Source organism: Uloborus diversus, chromosome 5 (assembly GCF_026930045.1).
Source record: "Uloborus diversus isolate 005 chromosome 5, Udiv.v.3.1, whole genome shotgun sequence".
Lineage (NCBI taxonomy): Eukaryota > Metazoa > Arthropoda > Arachnida > Araneae > Uloboridae > Uloborus > Uloborus diversus.
Window position 1 is genome coordinate 77,440,526 of NC_072735.1, and position 20,569 is coordinate 77,461,094.

Here is a 20,569-nt window from a genome sequence, read left to right on the forward strand (position 1 = left end):
AAATTTGACACAGAATTCATTCGTAACATAAGGGTGAGCACCTCGAAGCGATTTTTCAAAAATTCAATTTTTTTCCTTTTCTATTCCCATTTTAAGCCCATTTCATTGAACGAATTGCCATAAAATGGACGAGAAAATTACCATAATATGGAGGAAAATATTACCATATCATGGACGAGAAAATAACCATAACATAGATAAGAAAATCAACATAGCAAATTTGCGAGAAATTCTTCATCCATTATTTGTATATATACAGGCGAACCAAATGACCTTTTAACTTTATACTATACGGGCAAAGCTGTGCGGGTACCGCTAGTAATAGCATTTAGTTAAATTTCACGAAAACATTAATGAACGAGGTCCATTCAACGATCCAACAAAATTTGGCTCAAGAAAAGTTTTTCTGAATTTCACAACTCTTGGGTGGAAGTTAAAAAACGAATCGAGGCAGTTTACGCGTACAGTTTACTGTACGTGTAAACTGTACGGGTAAACTGCCTCGATTATCCGCCAGTCCATCAACAATCGGGAACTTGTATTTTCATAGTAAAAAGCAAACACCAATGACTTTTTTTTTTTTTTTTTTTCAAAAATTAAACTTGGTTATTATTGTTTTATTCGTTTATTTATTTATTGTGCTTTTTTCATCGTACATACACATGTTCTTTATTCATGTTAAATTCTACTGTGCACAAATACAATTATTTTTACTGTAGTGTACATATTTTCAGTTTTAAGCAAGTATTAATCATCAATACCAGTGGTTGGAAAAACTACTTTTTTGAGCAATCACGATTGCTTATTGTTCTCAATTGACAGTCCTTGATGTTCCGGTTCCTTTTTCAGCTTGGACCAGGGCCTCTGCAGCACACCGTCCACCGGTGGCGGCGCGGCTGGTCCTGAGCACTGTCCCCCGGAATCCACTTTTGCTGGGCGGTGGCGTCCATGTCCTACACACACATGCCTGCACACAGACACAAACACATGCCTACATACACACAGACACAAACACATGCCTACATACACACAGACACAAACACATGCCTACATACACACACACACGAAAGCCTGCACACACACACACGAACGCCTACACACACACACGAACGCCTACACACACACACACGAACGCCTACACACACACACACACGAACGCCTACACATACACACACCAACACCTACACACACACGCGCGTACACAACACTCACTCACACATGCATACATACACTTACGCACCCACACACATGCGCCTACACAAACACACACGCTCGTGATTGCGAAAAACATAATTTGAATTCAAGATGCCAAAAATTCAAATTAATTTTTTTTTGTAGCGAACTACAACTACTTTATTACAAATGTAGTAAAAGTAAAAATCAATCTTTTTACTTACTTCTATATCTAATATACAGAAGAAAATATTGGATTCGTGAAAATTTTCGAATTTCGAATTTTACAGATTCGAACGTTTTGAGATCTGCTGAGCCCATTTCGACCATTTTTGGAAAATGTCTGTCTGTCTGTGTGTGTGTATGTTTGTGTGTGTCACGTATGCGTGCGACCAGTTTTTTTGCCCACTCTACATCAAAAACTACCGAATGAAATCGAACGAAATTCGGTACACATATGTGCCCCTATGCGAACTTGTGCCCATTGGTTTTTGGCGCGAATTCCTCCAAGGGGGTGGAGCAATGGGACGCTTTTTGAGTTATGCGTGCTTGCTATTCCCCAGGAAGTAACTGGTGGAATCAAACAAAATTTGGTCCACATATTGTTCTTAACAGGTACAGGTGCTGATTCAATTTTGGTGTCAATATCTCAAACAGGGGTTGAGCCATAGAACGTTTTTTGTCGTCAATTGTGACTGCTGTATCTCAAGAAATAATGAACGGAATCAAACAAAAATTTATCGACAAGTAACCCTTAGAGCAGATCTTCGCAACCGGTGTGCCGCGGCACACTGGTGCGCCGCACAAAAAAGAAATGGTCTTGGTGTATTTTAATTTAAAGTTACGATCGAAGAGCGTTTGTAGCGTTCTGTAACTTCTTAATTCACCCTGTCGATCATGTGCAATCAGACATACCCAACAAGGGGAAAGGCGGGATTTGCTGGCCCACCTCTCCCCAAAACTTCTTGTGATCCTATTACTTTCAGTTTTTGAAAACGGATTCTAATTTCTACGAAATCGTCTGATTATATAGAATTTTTTCTAAATCTTTCGCAAAATCGTCTCCTTCCCCAGGCAGGGATCGTGCCCTCCTGCCCAGAATTTTAGCCCTAGCTTTAGCTTTTATTTTCATCTTTTCCAGTTCCAATACAAATTTCATTTTATCGTACTTTCTGAAAGCTCGATTCTGAGACTTAGCAAAATAGAAATTAAAATAAAGCAAAAAAATCAAACTGAAAAAATAAAATCTAGGAAGAATGAATATTTTTTCAAACATACTTTTTCACATAAGTATTATTCACCAGCAATGACATTCTGTCTTGTCTTCATACGCTCAGTGTGTTATTCGGATTGGTGCAAAACATCCGCTATAATTACGAATGTGATATGGAAAAACTCTTGGTTAGAAAAGGCTCATCAGCTGCAATGTCTGCAGAGCCGGCCTTAGCACATGCGGGGCCCGATTAGAGAAATCTGGCGGGGGCCCCTTACAGATTGGTCGTACAAATTCGAGAAGTGCTGACCGATTTTTTTTTTTTTTTTTTTTTTTTTAATTCAGGCAAGGATTCGAAACTTCCGCAATTATCCGTCTTCCTTCAAATTTCTATATCACGTTCGATTTTTACTTTTTTTATTTCTTAAGAAACGAATGAATGAATGGCCACAAAAATAAGTGTACATTTAAAAAACGTAAGAAAAGTAGCTCTGAGAATCTTTATGCCCAATCACATGCGGTTGGTGCACGAGAAAATTTGGGTGTCAGAAGAAGTGTGGGACTGAGGGAATAACTTCCCAGATGCTGATTTTTTCTTCCATTTTTTTGTAAAATTGGACGACATTATGGGAATTTAACATGACTGATTAAATAAACTTCAAAAAATGTGGAATATTGTCTCCAAAACCGGTACGGATGGTCGCCGTAGACTTCTCTCTTCCAATTCTTAGTTCGCTTATTGTGAAATAACTTGATAAAAGTCCATTCAGTTGGAGTTTTTAATTTTTATTTTCATGGAATAAATCAACCCACCCAGTAAAAAATCATTTTTCTATCGATTATTATTGTGCAACTTTGAGAAATGAGAACCCTTTCACCGTTGGAAGTAAGCGGGTAGCGCAATTTATATCTTAGGACAGAAAAGGAAAATGCACCAAAATATATCTGTCCTAAAAAAAGTAATTTTCGACCACAAGCAAAAGACCAGACGTCTTTGGGGTGTCAGAAGTGGAACGGAATTGCAGGGAACGAGGGAGCTCTCCTTGGAAATTTTTCGAAATTGAAGTTTAAAAAGGCAGTTTTGATACGGAGATGAGGTTTGAGTGGGGGGGGGGGAGAGAAGAGGGACGTTAGAGGTCAGATAAAACACCCACATTCCCTGGAAGAGTCTTCAAAGCTGACGTCTAAAATCGCCACTTTGGACAATTTTATATAAACTGAAGGGAAAGGGGAAGAGGCGGAGGTTCCCCGCCTACCAAATTTTATTTTAAAATTTAAGATAAGTTTAGATTAATTTTGGTAACGATAGGGAATTGGGGGCTCCTCTCAGAAATTTTTGTCCCCATTAGATGATGTTTGATGAAAATAGAAAAGAAAGGAATTTAGTGATCTCCTACGGAAAACTTTCAAAATAGAGGGTTTTATGACGCAAAAAAAAACTCAGTTTTATACCCTGTTTGGTAACGATAGGGGAAACGGGAGAAGTTTCCTCCCGGAATTTTTTCCGATACTGAAATGAATTTTATGCCATCCATTTGAAGGAAAGGTTCGAGTGTTTTCTTGTGGTAGTATTTTCTAAAAGGGAAATTTTAAGCTATTCTGCTGATGCTAAAGAAAGGGGTCATTAGATAGTAAAAATGTTTCATGAAATATTTCGAAATTTGAATCTTAAAAACACTATTTTAGGCTACCTTTAGAGCCGATAGAAGAGAAGAAGGAAATTTATGAATCTCTTCCTTCCTTGGAAATCCTTTAAAATTGAAAACTGAATGATGTAATTTTAGTCAGTTTTTTGTGATAACGTTGAGGTAAGGGTGAGCGTTTGAGTAACCTTCTCCTGAACTTTTTGAAATAAAGGTCTTAAACACGCATCTTCAGTCACGTTAAGAGAAATGTCAGGGTTTGGTTGGCTCCAAGTAATTTTTTTACCTTGAATATTTAAAAATCAAATTCCATTCTATATGTATAAACGTTAGAAGAAGAATGGCAATTTGCTTTCTTTAGAATTGTTAAAGAGATGTTTTCCGCTTATTAAATACGCAGTATTTGAAGTTTATCATTTATTTATTTATTTTTCAGATTTGCACTTACGTTGGTGTTAATTGTGTAGTAAAAAAATTGGCATTGCTGCTAAGTTTTAAGATTTTTTTTATCAATACTAATTAAGAAAGTAAAAAAATAATAAAAGTAGATATATAAATGAAATTAAAAAGATAGTTTTGGAAATTCCTGAAATGTCGGAGTTTCATGTAAATTTCCGCATTGACCATGTAATACGAGTAGATCCTGGGATAGGGGTCCTTGACCCTTACGTTATTGCGGACTGCTAAATTTCATTAAAAATTTGTACTTTGGTTCCCCACTACCTAGTTCCTTTCTCTTGATCGGAAGTTATAGGATACAGCAGATACCGCCTTAGATATGGATTTAAAATTTTTTAGCTGGCTATATGTTTTATTTTTTTCTTCAGGAAATTTATTTGAGACTAGTAGTTTTGAACTTAATAGGGATGCTAAAAGCTTCAGGAAATTCCCCCTATACTACCTTAATTGCCCTGAAAGTAGCTCCATACCCGCCAGATTAAATATCAGTTAAGCATATTATGATTAATATCAGTTAAGTCCATTTGAATCTTATATTTCCTTCATTTTCTTTTGTGAGGAAAAAAAAATATTTTTTTAGAGCGGGGCCCCTGCTGGCGCGGGGCCCCATTGGGATCTTTTGCTCTAATCGGCTTAAGGCCGGCTCTGAATGTCTGCGACTGAATGTACTTTTCTTTTCTCCGCACACACCCCACCTCTTAGCCGTAGGCCTTAGGTTCCACCGCCCGGGGGGTCCGCGTAGCGGGCCCCCCGCACGGCTGGGTGCGGCGGTCGATGCGACTGAATGTACTGATACAGATGGACCTCCAAATAAAAAGACTAACTCACTGAGTAGGCAGTGCAGGGAAGGATACCTGGCTTACGGGATTTTGGGGATCGAAGATGTAAAATCATCAAAACCTGAGTGGAGTGTCTCATTTGCAGGGAGAAACTTTCAAATGAAGCGATGGTCCCTAGCAAATTAAAACTTCACCTGTCTACTAAACATCCTTTTTGCCTAGGCAAAGGCATCGGTTACTTCAAGCGATTGCAGGAAGAGAACTCGAAGCAAAGTTCCTTCATGAAAGCCTGCGCAAAAGTTTCTGAAAGGGCTCAAGTGACTAGCTATAATGTTGCACGGTTAAATGCCAAAATGAAAAATCCACACTATCAGTGAAACGTATATTTTACCAGCGTGCAAACAAATTGCACGGGGAATGTTAAAACCCGGAGTAGAGATGGAGGTGGTCTGAGTGCCGCTTTCTGATGACACTATCAGAAGACGGATTGATGACATGTCGGGAGACATAGAAGCAACATTGGCAGAGAAATTATGAGTAGCTGGAAAACTTGCATTTCAAGTTGATGAATCAACAGACATCGGAAGATGTGCACAACTCATAGCCATTGTGCGCTTTGTTGATGAGGGAAGCATTAAAGACCATTATCTTTCCTGCAAAGAACTTCCTCAACGTGCAACCGGTGATGAGATATTCCACATTACAGATGAATATCTGAAAAGCAATGGGATCCAGTGGCAAATTTGTACAAGTGTTTGCACCAACGGAGCTGCTGCAATAACAGGACCTATCATAGGGTTCCTGCCGAATATGAAAAATTGTAACCCAAGTGTTCAAACCATACACTGTTTCCTCCATCGTGCAGCTCTCATGGCAAAGAACTTACCAGATGAACTGAAGCCAACTTTGGCTAAAGTCGTGAAAATCGTGAAAATCGTGAATTTCATAAAACCGAAGCCGCTCAATTCTCGTCTTTTCTCCGTACTTTGTGAAGAAATGGGGGCAGATCACTACTCCTTACTTCTTTATAGAGATTCGCTGGCTTTCGCGTGGTAAAGTACTATCAAGAATTTTTGAATTAAAGGACATGAAATACAGAACGCCAGTTTGTTGCAAGGCAAATATTGGCTGTCAAAACTAGCGTACATGGCTGATATTTTTGAACATCTTAACGAATTGAATAGGAAAATGTAAGGACAAAGAGAGAATTCGGTTACATGTGTGGACAAGCTGAACGGGTTCAAATCAGAAATTCAGCTGTGAGGAGAAGAAGTAGATCGGGGCTCATTGGACATTTTCAGACGGACTATCAACATGGTATGTGAAGGAAATGGCATGAAAGAAAAGCTGTGAATGTGGTGACAGATCATTTAGTCATACTTCAGGACAAGTTAAAGAACTATTTCAAAAATGCTAACATAGCACAGTATGACTGGATTCCCGATCGATTCTCTTCATCTGCGGATGCATTATTTAAAGACCTTTCTTTGAAGGGGCAAGAAGAATTTATGGACCTAGAGCGACCGTACTCTTAAACTTAAGTTGAGCGAAGTGCCTCTGAACGAATTTTGGTTGCTGGTTAAAAATGAGTATCCCACCATCTTGCTATTGATGGGCTACTACCATTTTTAACTACATATCATTGCGAACTCAGCTTCTCAGCGCTCACACTTATAAAAAAATAGAAATAGATCATCTCTAAAGAGCCTGAATTCATGCAACTCGTTCTAGCATAGAGCCGAACATCAAACGTCTTTGCTTCTCAAGGCAGGCTCAAGTGTCTCATTAGCAGTCAAGTTAGGTGCTTGGTTTTAATTTCTTGCTTGCTTCTTTCTTTGAAACATTTTTTGATAAATCGTTTAACTGCAGTGTGCACTTAAATGACATGTTTGACAGAAATGCTTTGAAACATATCAAGCATAATTTTCTGTAAAGTCTGATATAGGTAGTTTTGTTGTTCATTATCAACCTCAATATATTCGAAATACTTCTACTTTCTAAATAAATTTAAATACACTACGTTAGTTTGGTTATTTTATTCATATGAAAAAAGTCTCCCTCCCCCATCATTTTACTAGTGAATGATAAAAATATTTCTACATTACCATTGCGAAATTAAGTTCAGTGTGCATCCTTGATCTAGAAATTTCTTAAGTGTGCCGCAAAATAAAAAAGGTTGAGAAGCACTGCCTTAGAGGGTATAAGAGCTGATTCTGTTTTGGCGTCAACAGCTGAAAAGGGGGTGGTGCAACGGAACGTTCTTTTTTTTCCATTGTGAGTGCCATATCTGAAGAAGTAATGCTACGCTCTGAAAGAAATTTGCAATATATGTGAATCCATATGTAAACAAGCGTTGGTTCAATTTTGGTGCCAATCGCTCCAAAAGGTACTGATTTTTTTTTTTTTTTTGAGGAATCACATTGCTTATTGTTCTCATTTGACTGTTTCAAATTCCTATGGTTTTATTTTTCCCCCGCCTCCCTCTGCACCACCACCGTCGACCGGTCTCACGATGCTGCTCCTCTAGCGAGCAAAGTCTTCAGATTGCGTCTATATCCTACACACAACAGCACACAAACACATATACATACATACACACCTACCCACACACACATATATACTCACCTACCCCCCCCCCCACACGCACATATACGCATACACACATGCATACACACATACATACACACATGTACACACACACGTACACATACACACGCATACGTATACACACTCAAGCCTGCACACAGACACAAACACACACGCATACATACACACACCTACACACGCACACACAAACACACACGCATACATACCCCTACACTCTCGTGATTGCGAAAAACATAATTTGAATTCAAAATGTCAAAATTCAAATTAATTTTATTTTTTATTTATTTATTTATTTATTTTTGAGCAATCACGATTGCTTATTGTTCTTACTTAACCGTCTTTGGTGTCCGTGCCTTTTTCAGCTTGGACCAAGGGCCTCTGCCGCACCACCCGCCCACCGTCCTCTGCAGGCGCGGCTGCTCCTGTCCTGAGCACTGTCCCCCGGATTTCGCTTCTCCTGGTCGGTGGCGTCAATGTCCTACACACACGCACGCTCATACACACACACACACACACACACACACTACGTGGTGCATACACACAATTCTATGCACACACACAAGCCTGCACACACACACACGCACACGCACATGTACACGAGTAACCGCCCAAGAGGAAGGGCAGGCTTGGGAGGATAAGAGCCGTTTCTAGAAACAATAAGTCCAATGAGTAGGGTCCTGTCCCAACTCGTGATTGCAAAACACATAATTTGAATTCAAAATTTCAAAATTCAATTTTTTTTTTCCGAATAAAAATAGCTTTAATGTAACAAAAGATAAATCGTAATGAACTGTCGTCTGCGTATTTCTCGTGATTTAAATTGTATGGTAATAATGGAAATATTATCTCAAAATGATTTAAAATTTTTAACTGTTGCCATCTTATGTTTGTTAACAAATAAAATACTTGTAATTAATTCAAGCAAGGCTTTTAAAATAACTTTCAATTTTCGCTCTTTGCTTTGATTTTGCGATAATTCAGACATTGGGATGATCGTCAAGTTTTTGCATGTGTAATTTTGTTTCTGTTGGGAATATTGCTTCCTCGTTAAGCATAGGGAGGGATCAGAATTATAAGAAAGATATAGAAGAATGTTTCGTTATGGCCACAACATACTAGTTTATTTTGACAATCATTATTGATGCATTTACTAAATACTTGTCTCAAAGAAATAAGAGAGAACACAGTTGATAAAGATCGTACAGGCTTAATTGGAAAATATAATCAGTATAAAAGAATAATTACTGATTTTTTGATGAGTTTTTAAAAATTTTTATGCGTCGAGAGCACTGAAAACGAAATATTTAAATATTTGAACAACTCTTGTGAAATGGTTGAAATTTTGTTAGGTTCAGTTATGGCTGATAGGAGTAATAAGTTTGAACTGCATTAGTTAACAACTAGACAAATGTTACCTTACTTTTTCTAAACGAATCACACAAATTACATTCATGGGGTGGCTCTTATTTGGCAAGATATGATAAAATTACCTTTAGAAGTTGCAAAAGATATGAAGAGAGGAATGCTGTCTGTCAAACGAACGGACAGGGCCTGATTACCGCAGGGCCATGCGGGGCACGGGCCTTCCTCTTAGATTTCAGAGAGGCCCTAAACCCCCTTAATTTATCATGCTAATTAAAAATAAATAATAATTTCACTCAGAATCTAGAGTACAATGATATCATTGATGTCTTTGCAAATGATAAGACAAGGAAAAAATCTCTTATTTATTGATAAAAATTCCCCTTAAAAACTTGATATCTTTTGCAAATCTTAAAACCACTCCAAATTTAGTCTGTATTTACTATTAAAAATTATATCGTAGGTAACTTTGATATTTACGGTTCATTGCAACGGGCAAAGTTTAGCCACATCTTATATAATTATCGTATACTATATCTCTTTTACTTTTTAAATGTATAATATACTATATTATGGCATGTGAGGTACCATCAGATTTAGCATGGTTTGGTTAATACACAAAATCGGAATGTTTTATAACTTCATTATATAGAATAGGGGGGGGGGCACAAAATGAATTTCATGCCCAGTGTCTTCAAACTTCTTAGTCAAGCCCTAGGGGGGCCCTGAAATAGAACTGCTGTGCCCCATTTCCTATATCAGAATGATAGGGCTCTGCAAACGGAAGGTAGATTTAATGCAGTAAGTCCCGATTTAGCATTAGAGTAGTCTCAGAATCGATCTTCAGCAGTGACTGAAAGTTTGATTGGTATTACAAACTAGTATGTTGTGGCCATCACGGCCACAACAAATTTGATTAAAACGAGTTATTACATCTTACAGCCAAATGAATATACGTAAATACACTCAAACTTGTTTTTATGCGGTGGATAGGGACTGCATAAAAAAAATCGTTCGAAACTTCACGGTAGCAGTAGAAAATTGTTTTCTCAACGCAGTTAAAAAATATTTTTTTCATGAGGTGGATTGGAACCTCATAAAAAAAGTCTCATGTAGAAAATAATCCAAAAACTTACGAAACAACAAGGAATTGCTTCTTTAAACGAAATCAAAATAAACCAAGTGATGATAATTTTGCCGAATAGTCAGACAAAATTTCCCAAATAAAGAAATTTTTGGGAGATCACAGTGACCTCTCATCGGTGTGCCCCTGTCGTTACTTGAAGATACTACCTCGCACTCGTATTTTAATAACTTCGTCAATTGAGACCCAATTTAATTGAAATATTCACGTACCGCACAAAAAAATTTCGCACAAAAAAAGTCGCACAAAAACAGGTTTGAGTGCATTACTTTGCGGAAGCTTACATAATGTCAAATGATGCAAAACCTAAGACTCATGTTAAATTAACGACTTTAATGTTAAATCTGATTCTGAAATTAAAATTATACGTATCCATGTAATGCTGATGGATATTTCAAACCTTTACATTATCTTTTTCTTTTATAGATGTTCTCATCATCATCACGGAAAACCTTCTGCATAGTTATTCAAGGTAAGTTTGACCCCCAATTTATCTTTTTTTAAACTTGTTTAGATTGATCTGAGTATTTAAAATCGATAAACTAAGTAAATGGCAGGTGCGGGAGCCTCTGAAGGTGTCATCTGTTATCTATTTTCAAATGTCCTTCTCGTGTTTTAAGTGCTACTGCGTCTATTCACTAAAACTGAAGAAAAACACCTAAAGGATTGTATAGTTTTCCAAAATCTAATTAATTTATGTGCGCGTCTGTCTGTGGGCGTGTCTGTAACCCTATCTCCTCCAGACCGGCAATGTCTACCAGATCAATAATGGTACCGTCGAAGGCAGGACATCCAGGGGATGCCATTCCGCCGTGTTTCACTCCTTTAAACCTTAAGCGACCGGACATCCAGGGATAAGAAGCGTTAAAATCATCGATTGAGGCAGTGAGAAGGAAAGGATGTTTATGGGCTATCTAAAAGTTTTGAGTAAAATGTTTTCAAAGATCAGATCCTAGGTAGTCTTCTATTAATTTTTTTTTATGAATCTTGCTGTATAGCAGCACCTACCAGAGCTACTAGCACCATCTCTTGCTCCGTAACAGAAAAGAGGTTCTGCTTTTACATTTGCACTAGTTATCACGAAAATTGTAGGTTTGGCACTTACTTCTCTTTGCTTCTCACTGCCTCAATTACCACCCGCCGCAGGCTGCAAACGGAGATTGGCAAGCGAAACTAGCAGGGACCGGAGCCCCTAGTTAGGAAATACTAATTATAAAGATCCTTTCAAATGAATCTTTAATCTGGTTCAAAATGATGCTAACCATTAGGATAACTTTGAAACTTGCAAGAAAGAGATGTGAAATATATTATTTTGACAAAAAACAAAATCATATTTGATCGTATCCAGAGGAAGATAGAAAATCTGTTTCAGATTTATTCAAAGGATTTTGTAAACCAGATTCAAAATTTTCTTATCTGTTGCATTTAAAATTTTCCAAAGAACAGTTAGGGAATATTGGGGCAAAGTGAAATGGGAGGTGAAAGATTTACTCTGCTTTTAGCGTTACCTAATTGATTAATATTTTAACTATGTAGTAGCACATGTTTTCTATTCTAGTCAGGAGAAAAGTACCGCCGATGATTGAAACATGTGATAATACAGGCAATTTTCAAAAAATATTGTAATATTTTGTTGTAAGTTAAAAATTATTTTTGAAGCTATAAAATGATAAATTTCTTGTTATTTATGTTTAAAATATTCATCGAGACCTTCTAATATTTAGTATAGTATTTATTTAGTTAATATTAAGCTATCAACATGGTATGTGAAGGAAATGGCATGAAAGAAAAGCTGTGAATGTGGTGACAGATCATTTAGTCATACTTCAGGACAAGTTAAAGAACTATTTCAAAAATGCTAACATAGCACAGTATGACTGGATTCCCGATCGATTCTCTTCATCTGCGGATGCATTATTTAAAGACCTTTCTTTGAAGGGGCAAGAAGAATTTATGGACCTAGAGCGACCGTACTCTTAAACTTAAGTTGAGCGAAGTGCCTCTGAACGAATTTTGGTTGCTGGTTAAAAATGAGTATCCCACCATCTTGCTATTGATGGGCTACTACCATTTTTAACTACATATCATTGCGAACTCAGTTTCTCAGCGCTCACACTTATAAAAAATAGAAATAGATCATCTCTAAAGAGCCTGAATTCATGCAACTCGTTCTAGCATAGAGCCGAACATCAAACGTCTTTGCTTCTCAAGGCAGGCTCAAGTGTCTCATTAGCAGTCAAGTTAGGTGCTTGGTTTTAATTTCTTGCTTGCTTCTTTCTTTGAAACATTTTTTGATAAATCGTTTAACTGCAGTGTGCACTTAAATGACATGTTTGACAGAAATGCTTTGAAACATATCAAGCATAATTTTCTGTAAAGTCTGATATAGGTAGTTTTGTTGTTCATTATCAACCTCAATATATTCGAAATACTTCTACTTTCTAAATAAATTTAAATACACTACGTTAGTTTGGTTATTTTATTCATATGAAAAAAGTCTCCCTCCCCCATCATTTTACTAGTGAATGATAAAAATATTTCTACATTACCATTGCGAAATTAAGTTCAGTGTGCATCCTTGATCTAGAAATTTCTTAAGTGTGCCGCAAAATAAAAAAGGTTGAGAAGCACTGCCTTAGAGGGTATAAGAGCTGATTCTGTTTTGGCGTCAACAGCTGAAAAGGGGGTGGTGCAACGGAACGTTCTTTTTTTTCCATTGTGAGTGCCATATCTGAAGAAGTAATGCTACGCTCTGAAAGAAATTTGCAATATATGTGAATCCATATGTAAACAAGCGTTGGTTCAATTTTGGTGCCAATCGCTCCAAAAGGTACTGATTTTTTTTTTTTTTTTTTTTTGAGGAATCACATTGCTTATTGTTCTCATTTGACTGTTTCAAATTCCTATGGTTTTATTTTTCCCCCGCCTCCCTCTGCACCACCACCGTCGACCGGTCTCACGATGCTGCTCCTCTAGCGAGCAAAGTCTTCAGATTGCGTCTATATCCTACACACAACAGCACACAAACACATATACATACATACACACCTACCCACACACACATATATACTCACCTACCCCCCCCCCCCCCCACACGCACATATACGCATACACACATGCATACACACATACATACACACATGTACACACACACGTACACATACACACGCATACGTATACACACTCAAGCCTGCACACAGACACAAACACACACGCATACATACACACACCTACACACGCACACACAAACACACACGCATACATACCCCTACACTCTCGTGATTGCGAAAAACATAATTTGAATTCAAAATGTCAAAATTCAAATTAATTTTATTTTTTATTTATTTATTTATTTATTTTTGAGCAATCACGATTGCTTATTGTTCTTACTTAACCGTCTTTGGTGTCCGTGCCTTTTTCAGCTTGGACCAAGGGCCTCTGCCGCACCACCCGCCCACCGTCCTCTGCAGGCGCGGCTGCTCCTGTCCTGAGCACTGTCCCCCGGATTTCGCTTCTCCTGGTCGGTGGCGTCAATGTCCTACACACACGCACGCTCATACACACACACACACACACACACACACACTACGTGGTGCATACACACAATTCTATGCACACACACAAGCCTGCACACACACACACGCACACGCACATGTACACGAGTAACCGCCCAAGAGGAAGGGCAGGCTTGGGAGGATAAGAGCCGTTTCTAGAAACAATAAGTCCAATGAGTAGGGTCCTGTCCCAACTCGTGATTGCAAAACACATAATTTGAATTCAAAATTTCAAAATTCAATTTTTTTTTTCCGAATAAAAATAGCTTTAATGTAACAAAAGATAAATCGTAATGAACTGTCGTCTGCGTATTTCTCGTGATTTAAATTGTATGGTAATAATGGAAATATTATCTCAAAATGATTTAAAATTTTTAACTGTTGCCATCTTATGTTTGTTAACAAATAAAATACTTGTAATTAATTCAAGCAAGGCTTTTAAAATAACTTTCAATTTTCGCTCTTTGCTTTGATTTTGCGATAATTCAGACATTGGGATGATCGTCAAGTTTTTGCATGTGTAATTTTGTTTCTGTTGGGAATATTGCTTCCTCGTTAAGCATAGGGAGGGATCAGAATTATAAGAAAGATATAGAAGAATGTTTCGTTATGGCCACAACATACTAGTTTATTTTGACAATCATTATTGATGCATTTACTAAATACTTGTCTCAAAGAAATAAGAGAGAACACAGTTGATAAAGATCGTACAGGCTTAATTGGAAAATATAATCAGTATAAAAGAATAATTACTGATTTTTTGATGAGTTTTTAAAAATTTTTATGCGTCGAGAGCACTGAAAACGAAATATTTAAATATTTGAACAACTCTTGTGAAATGGTTGAAATTTTGTTAGGTTCAGTTATGGCTGATAGGAGTAATAAGTTTGAACTGCATTAGTTAACAACTAGACAAATGTTACCTTACTTTTTCTAAACGAATCACACAAATTACATTCATGGGGTGGCTCTTATTTGGCAAGATATGATAAAATTACCTTTAGAAGTTGCAAAAGATATGAAGAGAGGAATGCTGTCTGTCAAACGAACGGACAGGGCCTGATTACCGCAGGGCCATGCGGGGCACGGGCCTTCCTCTTAGATTTCAGAGAGGCCCTAAACCCCCTTAATTTATCATGCTAATTAAAAATAAATAATAATTTCACTCAGAATCTAGAGTACAATGATATCATTGATGTCTTTGCAAATGATAAGACAAGGAAAAAATCTCTTATTTATTGATAAAAATTCCCCTTAAAAACTTGATATCTTTTGCAAATCTTAAAACCACTCCAAATTTAGTCTGTATTTACTATTAAAAATTATATCGTAGGTAACTTTGATATTTACGGTTCATTGCAACGGGCAAAGTTTAGCCACATCTTATATAATTATCGTATACTATATCTCTTTTACTTTTTAAATGTATAATATACTATATTATGGCATGTGAGGTACCATCAGATTTAGCATGGTTTGGTTAATACACAAAATCGGAATGTTTTATAACTTCATTATATAGAATAGGGGGGGGGGCACAAAATGAATTTCATGCCCAGTGTCTTCAAACTTCTTAGTCAAGCCCTAGGGGGGCCCTGAAATAGAACTGCTGTGCCCCATTTCCTATATCAGAATGATAGGGCTCTGCAAACGGAAGGTAGATTTAATGCAGTAAGTCCCGATTTAGCATTAGAGTAGTCTCAGAATCGATCTTCAGCAGTGACTGAAAGTTTGATTGGTATTACAAACTAGTATGTTGTGGCCATCACGGCCACAACAAATTTGATTAAAACGAGTTATTACATCTTACAGCCAAATGAATATACGTAAATACACTCAAACTTGTTTTTATGCGGTGGATAGGGACTGCATAAAAAAAATCGTTCGAAACTTCACGGTAGCAGTAGAAAATTGTTTTCTCAACGCAGTTAAAAAATAATTTTTTCATGAGGTGGATTGGAACCTCATAAAAAAAGTCTCATGTAGAAAATAATCCAAAAACTTACGAAACAACAAGGAATTGCTTCTTTAAACGAAATCAAAATAAACCAAGTGATGATAATTTTGCCGAATAGTCAGACAAAATTTCCCAAATAAAGAAATTTTTGGGAGATCACAGTGACCTCTCATCGGTGTGCCCCTGTCGTTACTTGAAGATACTACCTCGCACTCGTATTTTAATAACTTCGTCAATTGAGACCCAATTTAATTGAAATATTCACGTACCGCACAAAAAAATTTCGCACAAAAAAAGTCGCACAAAAACAGGTTTGAGTGCATTACTTTGCGGAAGCTTACATAATGTCAAATGATGCAAAACCTAAGACTCATGTTAAATTAACGACTTAAATGTTAAATCTGATTCTGAAATTAAAATTATACGTATCCATGTAATGCTGATGGATATTTCAAACCTTTACATTATCTTTTTCTTTTATAGATGTTCTCATCATCATCACGGAAAACCTTCTGCATAGTTATTCAAGGTAAGTTTGACCCCCAATTTATCTTTTTTTAAACTTGTTTAGATTGATCTGAGTATTTAAAATCGATAAACTAAGTAAATGGCAGGTGCGGGAGCCTCTGAAGGTGTCATCTGTTATCTATTTTCAAATGTCCTTCTCGTGTTTTAAGTGCTACTGCGTCTATTCACTAAAACTGAAGAAAAACACCTAAAGGATTGTATAGTTTTCCAAAATCTAATTAATTTATGTGCGCGTCTGTCTGTGGGCGTGTCTGTAACCCTATCTCCTCCAGACCGGCAATGTCTACCAGATCAATAATGGTACCGTCGAAGGCAGGACATCCAGGGGATGCCATTCCGCCGTGTTTCACTCCTTTAAACCTTAAGCGACCGGACATCCAGGGATAAGAAGCGTTAAAATCATCGATTGAGGCAGTGAGAAGGAAAGGATGTTTATGGGCTATCTAAAAGTTTTGAGTAAAATGTTTTCAAAGATCAGATCCTAGGTAGTCTTCTATTAATTTTTTTTATGAATCTTGCTGTATAGCAGCACCTACCAGAGCTACTAGCACCATCTCTTGCTCCGTAACAGAAAAGAGGTTCTGCTTTTACATTTGCACTAGTTATCACGAAAATTGTAGGTTTGGCACTTACTTCTCTTTGCTTCTCACTGCCTCAATTACCACCCGCCGCAGGCTGCAAACGGAGATTGGCAAGCGAAACTAGCAGGGACCGGAGCCCCTAGTTAGGAAATACTAATTATAAAGATCCTTTCAAATGAATCTTTAATCTGGTTCAAAATGATGCTAACCATTAGGATAACTTTGAAACTTGCAAGAAAGAGATGTGAAATATATTATTTTGACAAAAAACAAAATCATATTTGATCGTATCCAGAGGAAGATAGAAAATCTGTTTCAGATTTATTCAAAGGATTTTGTAAACCAGATTCAAAATTTTCTTATCTGTTGCATTTAAAATTTTCCAAAGAACAGTTAGGGAATATTGGGGCAAAGTGAAATGGGAGGTGAAAGATTTACTCTGCTTTTAGCGTTACCTAATTGATTAATATTTTAACTATGTAGTAGCACATGTTTTCTATTCTAGTCAGGAGAAAAGTACCGCCGATGATTGAAACATGTGATAATACAGGCAATTTTCAAAAAATATTGTAATATTTTGTTGTAAGTTAAAAATTATTTTTGAAGCTATAAAATGATAAATTTCTTGTTATTTATGTTTAAAATATTCATCGAGACCTTCTAATATTTAGTATAGTATTTATTTAGTTAATATTAAGCTTATTTGTGCTTTAAATATTTTGCACAATTAGTCAAGTACATGCGGGGCAAAGTGAAATAGTTTATTTCATTTACTCACTCAATCATTTACGAAACAACTTACGTATTCACTTATTAATTACTTCATTCCCATTCCTTCATTTAGTAATTCACATTTTTATTCATTCATTCACTTAGTTTCTTATTCATTCACTTTTAATCATTCAGTTATTTTTCTTCATACATTAATTAATTAATTAATTTAGTTATTCGTTTATTGTTTCATTATCATTTTATTTATTCATTCATTCTTTTATTTGCTGATTCATTTGATCAAAAATATTTCTCACAAGCGAATAGAAAATATTTCATAGAAAACATTTATTTTTCACTTTGCCTCATCATGAAAAAAAATAGTGAAAGTTTTGCACTTTCTTTTGAAAACGCAAGTTTACTGCCAAAAATAAAAAAATATTGTTTCAATGCAAGTGTCTTTATAAAACAAAATGCTCTTTCTTCGTGCACTGCAATTTTCAAACAATTTTCCAATTTTTTCATTCTGAAAAAGCTCAGTTATATTAACGTTTTCACTTTGCCCCGCATTCCCCTATATTTATAACACTAAACAAAATATTGGTGCACAGGGAATCCATTCTATTCAGAAAGAAACTTCTAGGGTTATTCTGCAACATTAAGTGTCACGGTGTAAGACATTTCGCAGTCTAATTTCAAAATGTTTGTATTTTTTATAATGAAAATGCAAATAGGAAAGCTAAAAATATAAGTAAAAACTTTTTTTAATTTTACAGTGAAAAAAATACAAATGGTTTTCAATTTGGCTGTTTAAAGAAGCAGAGCCGACAGTACAGTTTCCGCTATTCCTATTATCTAATGTTAAAATGATGTTTTTTAAAGATATTCATTATTTATTAGACTTCAATTTTTCGGATTCTTAAGCTCAAAAAGCTTTTTATTTATTTATTTATTTATTTATTTATTTTAATTACAGAAGCCGAAAAACGCTCCTGTGTTCGCAAAAAGTTGAATATCGCGAACGGTTGGAATACTAAATAGCAACCTAACATCATAAAAACCTCAGTTTATAATCTTTCTAAAATCAAGGGCAACTAAGTGTAAAACGTTTTTAGACAAAAATAAAGAATGGAAAAACTAGCAATTAACCTTTCAACTAATTAATTACTAAATAATTAGTGAAATGCATAATTGATTCGGGTGAAAAAGAGAGGTAATGAGAAATTTTCTGGCGAAAAACGCACTGGAAGAAGAAAAAAAAAACACGTTTTGAGAAATTGAGAATTTTAATTTTTCTATTAACTGAGGGAGCGGGTAGAAAGAGGAGAAATTTCTCAATTAAGATGAAAATTCCGATGAAAAGACTCTCCTAGTAGAGTATTTTCATATTAATTTTCATCTTAATCGGGGAAAAAAAGAGCTAGAATGTTCTTATTACTATATTGAGCAATGAACAAGTTTGCACGGCATAAAATACTTAAATTTCTAAAATTGGTGGCAATAACAAATCTACGCAAACAGTTTAAACAAATCTACGCTTTTATTTTCCCACTAGTGGTACCCGCATGGCTTTGCCCGTAATAGAAAATTAAAAGATCTTTTGGTTCGCCTGTATATTTACAAATAATGTATGGTGAATTTTCTCGCCAATTGGCTTGTACCCATGTTACGGTTCCACGTTATGATAATTTCGTAATTTACTCGTCCATCTTATGATATTTTTGTTCTTAAAATTGGATTGGAAAAAGAACCACATCGAATTTTCGAAAAATCTCTTCGAGGTGCTCACCCCCATGGTACAAACTAACTTTGTGCCAAATTTCATGAAAATCGGTAGAACGGTCTAGGCGCTATGCGCGTCACAGAGATCCTGACAGACAGAGGGACATTCAGCTTTATTATTAGTAAAGATAAAGAAGAAACAATAATGTTTTCATCTTGAAACAGAGGGAAAAAAAGGGAAAAAAAATATTTTCCTCCGTTATTTATTGGTAAATTTTCTCTTGTTTTTCAGAGGATAGAGAAAAAAACTTTTTTTTTTAATCTGACAATAAAGAAACGATAGTTAAAAATTAGTGATTCAATTATAAAAAGAATATAAAATGTCTTTAAAAAAGGTCAGTTATTATTATGCACAAGTAAAACTTAAAAAAGCGAGAAGTGCGATTACGTTACTAAATATTTTTACAATTAAATACTATTGCTTACAAAAGACGTTGATACTTTCAAATTTGGAGCGACTTGTATACATATATCAATATATTTCATTGTGAGTTCCGTGTGGTGACTTTAGAATAAATTAAAATTAAACTATCTGATCTAAAAATGATCTATGTCAACTAGATCAGTGTTTCTCAGCCATTTTAGATCCAAGGGCCGGTAAAAGTTTGTGAGAAAATTTGACAGACCAGAGAATGTTTTTTCTTTTTTACAAAAAACATTATTAGATATTAAAACGCTACTATATATAAGTTATTTGTAAATTAAAACATAATAAAAATAATGGCATTGCTTTCATGAGTTCCATAGCTAGAAATATTTCAAGAATGTTTCATACAGGATATTAATAGCTTCATTTTAAAACAACTTCAGTTGTGCAGATAATTTTGAATTATATACATAGTACGATCCAAAAGTAATGAGCCTTCGTTTAAAAAGACAGATTTATTGAGCTGATCGGTACAACTGCCTAGTAATCTTAAAAATAGGCACCTCCTGCAACAATACTTCTGCAGGCGGCGTTTCCATCCCTCAAAGGCGTCCTTGAAGTCCTGTTTTGAGGTATCTGCAAATGCTACTTTGACATGAACTTGGATGTCCTCGATGGAGTCGAAACGTTTCCTTTTCAGCGCTGATTT

The 20,569-nt window shown here is 36.0% G+C and overlaps 1 protein-coding gene across 2 annotated transcripts in view; it reads right to left on the reverse strand.

Moving 5' to 3' along the window:
* Nucleotides 1-20,569, reverse strand: part of LOC129222142 (DBH-like monooxygenase protein 1) — a 95,224-nt gene that overhangs the window by 56,861 nt on the left and 17,794 nt on the right. The window lies entirely within an intron of this gene.